Source organism: Phyllostomus hastatus, unplaced genomic scaffold, assembly GCF_019186645.2.
Source record: "Phyllostomus hastatus isolate PE091 unplaced genomic scaffold, TTU_PhHast_1.1 phas_contig_244, whole genome shotgun sequence".
Taxonomy (NCBI): domain Eukaryota; kingdom Metazoa; phylum Chordata; class Mammalia; order Chiroptera; family Phyllostomidae; genus Phyllostomus; species Phyllostomus hastatus.
In genome coordinates this window covers 2,742,752-2,754,234 of record NW_025333796.1, presented here as the reverse complement: position 1 = coordinate 2,754,234, position 11,483 = coordinate 2,742,752, and positions in this window count along the sequence as shown.

Sequence of the window (11,483 nt, the reverse complement as noted above, 5' to 3'; positions counted from 1 at the left end):
CGTCTCCAGGGGCCCCGCGTGAACGGGAGGGCAGAGGGGCCAGCTGTCCTGATAAACGAGTGGTCTTCGAGGAGGCCGGCTCTGCGGAGGGGGGCTCCCCGGTGGCCTGGGGGAGCAGGGTGGCTGTGAGAACGAGGAAGCCAGCCACCAGAACCTGCCAGCCGAGCGAGCTTGTGAGGATGTGTGCACACACGTGTGCGCACACGTGCACACACATGCACACACGTGGGGGTGGGGGAATACAGGTAGCTGAGAACTGCTGGAAAGCCAGGGCGGGGGCTGGGGGGCGGGGCCGGGCCAGGTGACCAGACCTTTCCTGCCTATGGACAGGTGTGGGTCTCCCCCCGAGGGCTGTAGCCGGCCCGCAGGTCCGCAGCCACGTCGAGGGGTGGAGGGGAGGCCCCGGAAAGGCCGGCTGCCTGTCTCCCGTGATGCTGTGTGGGGTGGCATCACGATTTCCTGGGGTTCAGGATCTAGTGTTAGGGTTTTGCAGGTCTCAGGGATGAATTCGCCCTGAGTGAGTTCAGGAGGCGGCGGCGCAGGACCAGAGTGCTGCGTGTCAACGTCCCACCCAGGGCGGCAGTCGGCGGCGCGAGAGGGCGGGAAGCGTCCACACGGAGACCACGCCTCCACCCTGTGGGCGGGCCCGTCGCATGGCGGTCAGAGGGGTGGGCGCAGACCCCGAGGGAACGTGGGGCAGCCCTGTCTCCAGGGACTCCCAGGCTTCCTGAGCTGTGCCCCTGGGAGACGGCTCCGCTTAGGCCTTCAGGTTCAGCTGGTTCCCGCAATTCTCGACGGGAAGGCAGGCTGGGGCCCCGGCCAGCGGGTCACTGGGGCCCTGGAGTGGGGCGGGCCCTGAGCAGGTCTCCGCCCTCCCGCAGGACACGCTGTCCCCCCAGACACTCCCTGCACTCCAGCTGCTGCCAGCCGCCCGCTCTCGACCCTCCCTCTGCCCACCGCCTGTCCCACCAGCGGCGGGGCCTGTCCCAGGCCCACCCGGCCCCAGGCTCCAGTCGGAGACGCGGGGGTCTGACCACGGCGACGGCTGCGCTTCTCATTCCGGGGCCCAAGGTTAGAAACGATACAATTCAACACACTTCTCCGACCACGTTGTGCCGACCCTACAAACACCTGCTTGCATTTCCACGCACAATTCCTGGGCGGATTGGACCATAAACGGTGTCCCTTTCGGGCGGTCCTCTTCTCTCGGGGAGGAGCAATCCCCTTTCACGGGAGTCCTGCTGCAGGCAGGTGGCCCGCCTGGCCGCCGGTTCACTCAGGGATGGGTCAGGTCATGAGCAGGGATTTAATGACCAGCGAAACCATCGCCGTAACACGCACTGAAGGCCTCTGGGACGCGTTTAGGGAGACATCGTTGCCCCTGCGTGTTCCCCTCCCTCTGGGGTCCCTGGAAGGTCCTCCTGCCGTGTCCGTGCTTGGGCCTCCCGCTGCCCGGTGCTGTCTGCCCGCCCGCCTGCGCGTCCTCGCCAGTGGCGACCCGACTCGTCCAGCTGGCGACTGGCCCGCAGAAATGGGGTCAGAAGGGGGCAGTGCCGTGTGCCCCAGGCCGAGCCTCTGGGTGGCGGTCCAGTGGGGCCCAGAGGACCTGGGCAGGGGAGCGCCCCTCCCTGGAGCAGGGCCGGGAGGAGACGGGAGACGCTGTCGGGAAGGCTGGGGCCGGCCCCTCCCGCCTTGCTTTTCCCTGGACTGGAGCCTCGGGTCACACTCCAGTGCACGAACACGGTGATCAAGTTCAACGTGCAGCGGCGACAGATCTCAAGGAGAAAGGGAAAGCCCTCTGCTCTTATGGTTCCTTCATAATCATTAAAAAAAAATCCAGGGTTTTTTTCTGACCAGGAAACCCTGGTACAAAGGCAATACCAGGTGTATTATTTTATAACTTGTTTTTCATATTATGTTATATTTTGAATATGTGTCTAAGTACAGATCCGTGCCGTCATTGTTAATGTCCGCCAGTCACTTCGTTGTCCGACGCAGTCTAATTTCTTATTTTAATGTTGGTGTTTTTAAGGTCATTTATAGTCAATATACATTGTTTTAGTTTTGGGTGTACAGCATAGCAACCTAACTTATTTAACTATTTGCTTTAATATTAAGCTCATCCTGTTGTCTGCTGCTCACACTCTTCCTGGTTTCTGTTTCAGCAGGTGGTGGCCCCTGGTGGCGTGAACCCCGGGTGCCAGCCCGGTCTGGGGCCTGAGGCGCAAGGCTGCAGGGAGAGCGCCCGGGCCACTCGGACGCCTGCGGAGTGCAGTTGCCGCCCACGGTCCCGCAGGTTCAGAACTGGGTCCCGGGTCCTGCGGTTCCCCTCGAGGCAGCCGGTGTCCCTCTGCACTTCCCACGGTGGTTCGACCGCCGCCCGGCTCCCGCAGCTCTCCCCAGGCACGGTCTCACGGAACAGTTCTTCACGAGACGTGTCAGATTTCTAACTCCTTCCCTTTTTTGCATCTCTCTACAATTTTTATTCCTTCAGTTGGTAGTTTGTGTATTTCACAGAGCTCGTCATTTTTGCCTACATTGTAAAATCATTGTCATACAGTAGTTCATAGTATTTCCCTGTTATTTTTTTATATCTGTGAGATTTGTTGTGATTTCTCTTTTCTTCCTGATATTGGAAATTTGTGTTTTTTCTTTCCACCTAACATTTATTATTTTATTAATCATTCAGAACACCATTGGTTTTTCTCTACCATTAGTCTATTTTTAAATTTTATTTTAGTTCTCATCTGTATTATTTTTCTTCTGCGTCTTTTGGTTCAATTTGAGTCATAGCCCTTGAGCAACCAAAATAATTTATTTTCAATTTTATAATGATGTGATAAGGCATCTTCATTGTAAAACATTCGAAGGAGATACAGGAGAAAGTCAAGTTCACGGAACACGCACCGCTCAGCGGTAACAAACGCCAACATTTGGCAGTGAGTGGTTCAAACTCACGTGTAACAGTTTACGCAGATGGAGTCATTCCGTGCGGACTCAGTTTTCTGTGCCCCCCTTGTCCGGGCTCTCCCTTCAGTGTCCTCCTGGGGACCTCTCTCGGCCCCACACCAGAACTGTTAAAGCCTCGGTGCGCAGTCTCATGCTGTTGTCAGTGCGTATTTAATAATAATTAGGGCATATTCAGGCACATGTACTGGGGAGTATCCCAGTAACCTGGAGTTACCTTCCAGAGGGCGGCCCTTGGAGGACAGGCTTCCCCCGCTGGGTCAGTGTCCTAGGAGCCCATCTGCATCCATGCGCCAGCTGGCGTTGTTGTGAGAGGCTGCACTCAGCTTCAGTGAACTTTTTTGAAGACTTTTTCCGCGTGTTCGCCCATTTCATGATGGGTGACTGGCGAGCGCACCTGCCCACACCGCGCTGTGTTCAGCAGTTTAGGACCAAAGACGGCAGGACGCCCCTGCCCACCCTCCCTATTCACCCGATCTCACCCCGAGGGACTATTTTTTTGTTTCCCGGATGAAGAAGTCCTCCAAGGGAAACGTTTTGCTGATGTGGAAGAGGCGAAACAAAGAAGGCAGAAATGCTAACAGGCATCAGAATCAACGAGTTCAAAAACTGTCCTGAGCAGCGGAAAAAACGTCTCACTAGGTGCACTGCATCCAACGGAGAGTCCTTTGAAGGTGACTGGAGCTTACACATGTCAGAATAAACGCACAATTTTTCATAAATAAATTCCAGGCTTTTTTGTGTTCCCCCTCGTACTTCTTTGATCATTTGTTTTATGGAAACATGCTTGTATCCACTTCCCCGTATTGCTTTTTCTTACGTGTTTCTTACAATGAATACCTAACCTGTAAGTAATGGACACCGAAACCCTTCCCCGTTCTCCGGTCAAGTCCTTCCTCATCCTTTCTGAGGGTTCCATGGAGCTGGGGCGGCCGGTGTGCACACCTGGACCCCTTGTTAGTTTCACCGGGAACCCTGGTTAGTTTCACCCCATCCCTTGTTAGTTTCACCGGGACCCCTTGTTAGTTTCACCCCATCCCTTGTTAGTTTCACCGGGAACCCTTGTTAGTTTCACCGGGAACCCTTGTTAGTTTCACTCCATCCCTTGTTAATTTCACTGGGAACCCTTGTTAGTTTCACCCCATCCCTTGTTAGTTTCACCGGGAACCCTTGTTAGTTTCGGTTCCTGTTCAGCCACCGAAGGGCAGACTCTGGGGACTCTGCCTGCCTGCCTGCCTGCCTGCCTGCCTGCGGTGCCTAGTGCCCCTTCCAGCTCTCCAGGGTGGCGATGGGTAGAAAGACCGAGAGGCACAGGAACACGTACGAATCTTCTCCGTGTCGCTCGATTTATATTTAGACGTGTGTGACGACTCATCTCCACCAGCGCCCGACGGGAGCCCCCTCTCCCAGACCTGGCTGTCGTGACGCGAGGCAGGCCCCTGATGTGGCAGTGTGGGCGTGGTCCTCCTGTGGGGGTCCCCGTGCGACCGAAGATTTAATTTTAACATACTTCTACTTTGAGTTTCATCAGTAAAGAATATTCTCGGCATGCACATATTTTACGTTTTCACGTCATCTGACATTTGCAGTTTCTGCTTTGAAGCCCCGTGTAGGTTGTAAAACGGGCATGCAATCATTTCTGTCGTCTTTATGGTCCTCGTTTCTTCCCCTTCGTCTTCATCCGCCCATCACGCACTTCACTGCAGCCGGGAGGGGTGGGTCGGCCGGGACTTCTTCCCAAATGCAGCTCCGGGAACCAGCTCTCGCACGGCCGCATCTGCCGCCGGCGGCGTAGAGCCTCGCTCCCTGCAGACGGTCCCGTGCGCGCTGCGTCCGCTCCCCCCTCCCCCCACTCCGAGGCTGGGTGGGTCCTGCTGGCCGTTTTTATGACCTGCTGGCCCGCAGTTCCCTGACTTTTCTTCGCTGCGAGTGTATGTAAGGCTCCGGATGAACTGCAGAATCAAATTCCAGATTCTTAAAATAATCTCATTAAGATTCATATGGAAATTTTGCTACTTGTTTGGGGAGAAATCGCCGTTCAGAGAGCTGGATTTTTCCACTCAGAACAAAACCCCGTGTCCTCCTCCCGAGGTCGTCCTTCCTGTCCTTGTGGCCCATTGGGTTTGCCGTGTGACAGGCCGCCTCGGGCGGGGGTGGGGTATCACCGGAGCTCGAGTGTGTGGCGACGCGTGTGCGTGTGTGTGAGTGCGTGTGTGTGTGGACGGGGCGAGCGTGTGCAGGTGAAGGATCTCGCCGGCTGCTCCTCTCCATGGATCCACGCAGAACACGCCTTCGAGGGCGATCTCCTGGTTCCCGGACGCTGACCGCTGCATCAAACCCCCTCCCCGCCCCCACTAGGGGTGAAATGCGCTTCTTGGGAAATGCTGCTTCCGGGTCCTCCCTCGGAACTCGGGGTTTGGGGTGGGGGTGCAGGGGTGCAGAGCAGCTCCAGGGACTTCCGGGAGGGAACCGACACCTCAGTTCTCCCCCCGGATGTGGGGCCCGGAGACCTCAGCAGGCCGGCCCGGACATGGTTCAAGGGCCAGAAAAGCATCGTGGTCAGTGTGTGCTGGTGGCCGGGACCCGTGAGGATGGAGACAAGCCCGGCAGCGTCCAGGGGGTGAGGCGGGGCATGGGGCGGTGGTCTTCGAAGGACAAATGCCCCGGCCCGGTCAGCCCAGGCGACCCCTTCCTCAGTCTCGGAGTGACCTGTGGGACCGGGGCTGGCTGGTCAGCCTCTGCCCGTCCTGCCTGTTTCCGGGGTGGTGGGAGAGCTGACGCAGTGTGTCCCCTGCCCTGCACGCCCTCTGTGCCTCCCTGCTGCCTGGGGAGGGGGGGCACTGAGGCCTCCGACCCAGACAGAGGTCGTCACACGGGGAGCCAGGTGGAGCCACCCGGCCGGCCTGGGCCCCTGGGGGACAGCGCGCCCAGGCATCCACCCGCTGCCGGCGTCTGGGTTGGGACCTGGGGGAAGAACAAGCTCCGCTGTTACTCACCCCCCGCCCCCCCGATGTCACTCCCCCACTGTCCTGTTGGCCGTCCCCACCAGACACTGGAGCCTGCGAGGGGGGCTCGGCTGCGGCAGAGCCCAGACACGGGAGCAGGGCCGGACCCTGCCGCTTGTGAGCGCGGCGACTTTCTTCGTCCCGGGAAGGTTATCTGCAACGTTATTGCCGGCGACGACCGGCCCCGAGGAGGCTGACCGTGGGCTCCGGGGGCCTGGGACTCCAGGGGCAGCGGCTCTGGGGAGAAGCAAACGTTTCCCTGAGTGTCGGTCCTTTGTCTCTTCTACCCCCGGCCGGCCGCTGGCGAGCTCGCACGGCCCAGGAAGGGCCCGGCCCGCGGGTGCGCCGGAGCTCGGGGAGCCCTCTCGGTCTGCAGCGCGGGGCCTCCCAGGCTGGGAAACGTAAACGACTTGCTTGTGTTGTAAACTGGTTCGCCAACTCCTAAAAAATACAGCGACAGCTTTCCATCTCGTTAGTGTGACGGATGGCAAAGTCGTCTTCTCAGCGGTGACTTCCCTGGTTTGCTCGGACTTCTGCTTTGCTTCAAACGTTGCACCAGCGAGCGCGGTGTTCGGAGAGGACCCCCCTCTCGCCCCCCATTTACTGTGCGTGGGATTCGCAGAACTGCTCCGCTCCGCAGCCTGGTGCTGCCTGTCCTCAGCCTCCGGGAGCGGTCAGTCCTGGCCTGTCTCCCGTGTTCTGGGATCACCTGTCCCAGCCCTGGACGGCAGTCCCAGCCCTCTTCCCTCAGCCCGACCCTCGCTCGTTCTGTGGAGTCATGGCCCACGCCGCGTTTACCGTGGGATGGCGAGGAGACGTCGAACGCCAGTGCAGCAGGTCACGTGTGACGAGCCGTAGGGCGAGGAGTGGGCAGAGGTGTCTGCCCCGACCAGCGGTGCCCGCCCTGGTCTGCAGCCTGACCACGGGCACCGTGGGTCTGGCAGCGGGCCCACGGCCGGTGTCTGGGTGTCACCATGGGGGTCCCCGAGGTCACAGGGCGTGTGTCCCGAGTCGGGGAGACGAGCCGCTGACCGGCCCCGGGGGCGGGCCTGGAGCTGTCGGGCCGCCTGCTCCAGGCGCCCTCCCCGCCGCGCCCAGGGCCCCTGGTTCCCGTCCGACCCGTGTCGGATTCCCACGCGCCGAACGCTGGCCTGCACTGCCAAAGCGTTACGGCCCGTTTTCCTGATTTATGCTCCTCACGAGTTTTGCTCGTATTTAGTGTTTAGTTAATGCCTATCACAGTTACAGCAACGTGTGGCTGCTGTGGAGAATATAAATGAAGTTGAAGCTACAGCTCCTGTTCCAAGAACATTCTACTCTATTTGGAAGGCGAACAGAAACATATTATGCTAATTAAGTCGTATCATAATCAGCAGAGTGGGCGCAGCCCCATCCAGAAAACAAACACATCTGACCACAGGAAAACGAGAGAGAATTTCGGCCGGTCGCCTGTTGCAATGCCTCCTGAGCTCCGCGTTAAAGCAGAGCACAGTGCGGGGTCCCCTGCGGCGGGGCCGCTGCTCCTGCGGCCCACCCTGCCTGCCCCTCCCACTCTCTCCCACCCGCGGGCTGCATTTCAGACGACGATGAGCGCCGGTGAAGCCGCCGCGATGCCCAGCGCTGGCTGGCCTTGTGCACCCACCTGCCTGGCCGGCCGCCCCCGCCTCGGAGGAGACGCCACGTGGACCTCCGACCGTCCGCGGCGCCGGCGGCTGTGGGAAACCTGAGACTGTGGGGTGGCTGCCCGCTGGGTTTCAGTGGACAGAGGGCCGACTGCCCGGCCAGGAGAGCGGCCTCAGGGGAACCGCCCCGGCCTCAGAGTGTGGAGGAGGCGGGCTCCGAGGTTCCAGTCGCCCGGTCTGGGGGTGGCGGCCCGAGCAGCCCAAACCACCGAGGGGGGGCGGGGGCGAGGGTGACAGGCCACACGGACGCCCGCAGCTCGGGCGGCGCCGCGCCTGCTCACGCAGCCACTCGTTCCGCAGACGCCCACCTCGTGCCGCCGCGGGGACGGGCCGCGAGCCTCGTGGGTCGCGCTGGGCCGACGTGCTGGGCCCACGGGCGGAAGCAGCCTCACCCACACGCGGTGTTGCTAGTGACCCGTCACCTCAGCGACGTGTGGCGCATCGCATTCGCATTCGCATCGCATTCGTGTGGCCCCTGCATTCTGCGGGGGCCGATGCTGCTTCTAAACCTCGTCTCAGCGCGGCTCCCCGACTGACGGTCCCGTCCGGGACTCCCCGCCCTCTGTCTGGCTCCCGTGGCCCGTGTCATTGGCCCGTGCGTCCTTTCCGGGGGGCAGGGCTGAATTCTGCGTGCGCGAGGAGGGAGGGGAGCCAGACGGGGGCCCGGTCTGGCTGGAGGTGCGCAGGCCGGCCCCTGTGTCGGGAGCGGGCAGTGCCCCGGGGTGCGGCTGTCCAGACAGGGGCCCGGACGCCCAGAGGGGAGTGGGTGGGGGTGGGGCCGGGGCCAAGGCTGGACATGAAAGTGCGGCCAGCAAGAGGACAAGGTCGGCCGACGGCCATCGTCCCGGACGCCACTGTTTGCCTTGGCACGCCTTCTGAGGCCGGGCGGGCACGTTGCTCCAAGGACAGCCCCGTGTCTGGCCGGAGCCGCCGCCTCCCGAGGTGGAAGCTCCAGTTCGAGCCCCACGGGGCGAGCAGTGCCCGTGCCTCCCCGCCTGCCGGGGGGACCTGAGCAGTGCCCCAGCGCTCAGGCGGAGCTCGGGCTGCACGGGAGCTCCACGCCGGTGCCGGCAGGACGGTGCCGGCAGGGCGCATGCAAAGCAGACGCTGTCAATGGCCGACTGTGTGCTTTCTCCTCAACGTGTCGTGAGAAACTTCGAGCGTGAGGGACAGCGGCGGGCTTCTCCACGTGCAGACGTGCGGCGATCACCGTGGGGCGCGTCGTGAATCACAGACGCCACGGACATCAGGGCCCGTCGTCCAGCAGAGCGCAGCTCCTGTCCCTTCCACACGGGGAGATTCTGCCGAGCAAGCACAATGCCTTCACCCCAGATGAACGGTCACCGTCGGGCACTCGGTCCACACTCACAGGTCACCCGCCGGGCCCCCACGCGGGGCGGGCCGCTCGCTGGGATTCGGGGGCCAGCGGTGCGGCCGAGCTTTCTCCCGTTTCCTGGCTCCATGGCGACGAGGGGCCACATTTCCTGCCGTGCCTGGCGAGAGGGGCTCCCGGCGTGGTCTGAGGGCCGGAGCCCCCAGGGAGCCGTCTGGTTTGGGGGGCCCTCTGAGCGCCTCCACCCCTTCGTCCGGTGGAGGAAGGCTTCCTCGCGGCTGAGCCGAGCAGACCCTCCGGCCGGCCCCCGCCCCCCCGGCAGAAGGGCACCAGCCAGCAGCCCTCTCTCCTGCTGAACCCCACTTTCCGCGGCTCACTCAGAAACGTGGTGTTCGCCCTGGAAACTTGCTGTATGGAGTCTGGCTCATCTCAAATTCTGTTTTCTTCTTGTTTTTTTAAACATTCTGGGGTCTGATCCCTGCAGCTGAACTGCGCCCCGCCCCCCGGGCTAGGGATCGAGTCGCACACGCGTGGCGTCCTCCGGCACAGACGGCTCTCGTGGACGCGCAGGGTGTGCGTGGCAGCCCCGGGCCGTCGTTATCGCTCAAGCCTCCTTCTCCGCTCCTGAGTCACAAGTGAGGAATGAGGAAGAATGCCAGCTTTATAATGTTGATTAATTTAGCCCTTAACAGGAAAACAGAGACTTTTTAATGGTGACATTTATGGCGCACGGCACCTGGCCGCCGCGGGCGCCGCGCTTCTGGGAAGTGTTCCGCGCCCCTCCTTCCTCGAAGCCTCTGACCTCGGCTTGCACGCCGGGGGGGCGTTTCAGACGGGGGACAGCGGTGTGTGGGGTGTGGGGACGGCCTGCCCCTGGCACCGATTCGGAGGGAGAGGCGCCGGGCCAGGTGGACGCGCGAGACCGGGGCGGAGCCGAGGCCTGTGAATGATTAGCTCGGCCTGCAGGTCGCGGAGAGGAGAAACGCGCACGCCCCGGACCTCGCTGGCGCTTCTCGTCTCAGCTCGTCTTCCCGAGGCTGAATCTCGCGGCGCTCGGCTCCCCCCACCGCCGCGCTGACTGGGCCCCAAACCCGGGGGCGGGGTCACACACGGGCGGCGCCCAAGGCCGTGGGGTGGGTTTGGGTCTCCGGCCCTCGTTCCGGACCGCGGTCGGTCTGGAGGCTCCACCTCCTCCCTTGGAGGGCGGGGCAGTAGCGGCGCCAGCATCTGGGGCGTGCTGGGGGGGGCGGGGGGGGGCGCGCTGGACGCCCAGCACGCGCTCGGCCAGCAGGGGGCGTATTGTTGTCCGCGGGTGAGCGGTTTGTGCGGTGTCCCCGCGTCTCAGGGAGTGTCCGTGGCGCTGCCGGGGACAGAAAGCGGCCACGCACGGTGCCCACGCGCACCTGTCCTGCGCCGGGAGCCAGTGGGGGAACACGGGGGAGAGCGGCACCCCGGCGGGAAGAGGGGGCCGAGGTCTGGTCCCCGGACGAACCCGGGCACGCGGCTTGTGTTCCTTCGGCCCAGGACGGGGGTGGGGGGCTCCGTTCCGGGACGGTTTCCCGGTGCCCTCCCGAGCAGCAGGCCTGGACGTGCGCCGTGGGGAGGGGCCTCCCGGTCGGGTCCTTTTGGGGAGCGTATGTGTGGCCCCATTTGGAGAATCACAGTGCCCTCCGATGCCTGGGTTAAAGAAACCCTGTTAGTTTGCCAACACCTTTACCGCGCTCCCCAGCCAGCGTGTAGCAAACACACTTCTTCGAGTCGGACTAGAAACTCCTGTAAGTCCCTTGGGGAAGGCTCCCTACAAGCCTGAGACACCACCGTTCGCATTGTCTCCTCCATCTCCGTGACCATTCGCTTTCTGACTTCCTCCCGCTCGACTACCCCGGCCCCCCACACCCCCCACCCGGTGCTGCTCCTTCTGTGCGACTGCGCGCCAGGCCGGGCTTCCGGAGGGCCGGTTGCACCGTCCTTCCTCTGTGGTTCAGGTTTGGCAAAGGCGTGTGTTCTGCGAGCCCCTGAAGACAACGTCACCCGATGAAACAGAATTGTACGTCCGTCACGATGGAACTGGAATTGTCGCTGCTCCAGGGAGGACAGGAAGCAGGGGCCACGACGTCGGCAGCAGTCGCCGCGGCCCGTGGATCGGACGCCCACCTGTGGAGCTGGATGCGGGGCCATGAGGCCCCTGAGCGTGGGCAGCGGTGACCTCGATGCTTCTTTCCTCCTCAGGCATCAGAACTTCAGGGGGTAGGGACCAAAGAAATGAATTGAGTTGTTTACAACTCCCTTTACCTGGAGACACAGTTTTTAGGGCTGACGTTGAACTAGGAAGCGCTCACCTAATCGTCTTCCAGATTTCACGGGCCACCCGAGTGGACCAGAGGTGAAGGTTATTCCGGTTGCTACAGAACCTGAGGGGGAGGGGGCTGGCGGGGCTCAGGCAGCCTGACCTTGCAGTCGGGGGGCGGGGAGCTCGTTGCGGTGAAGCCTGCTGTC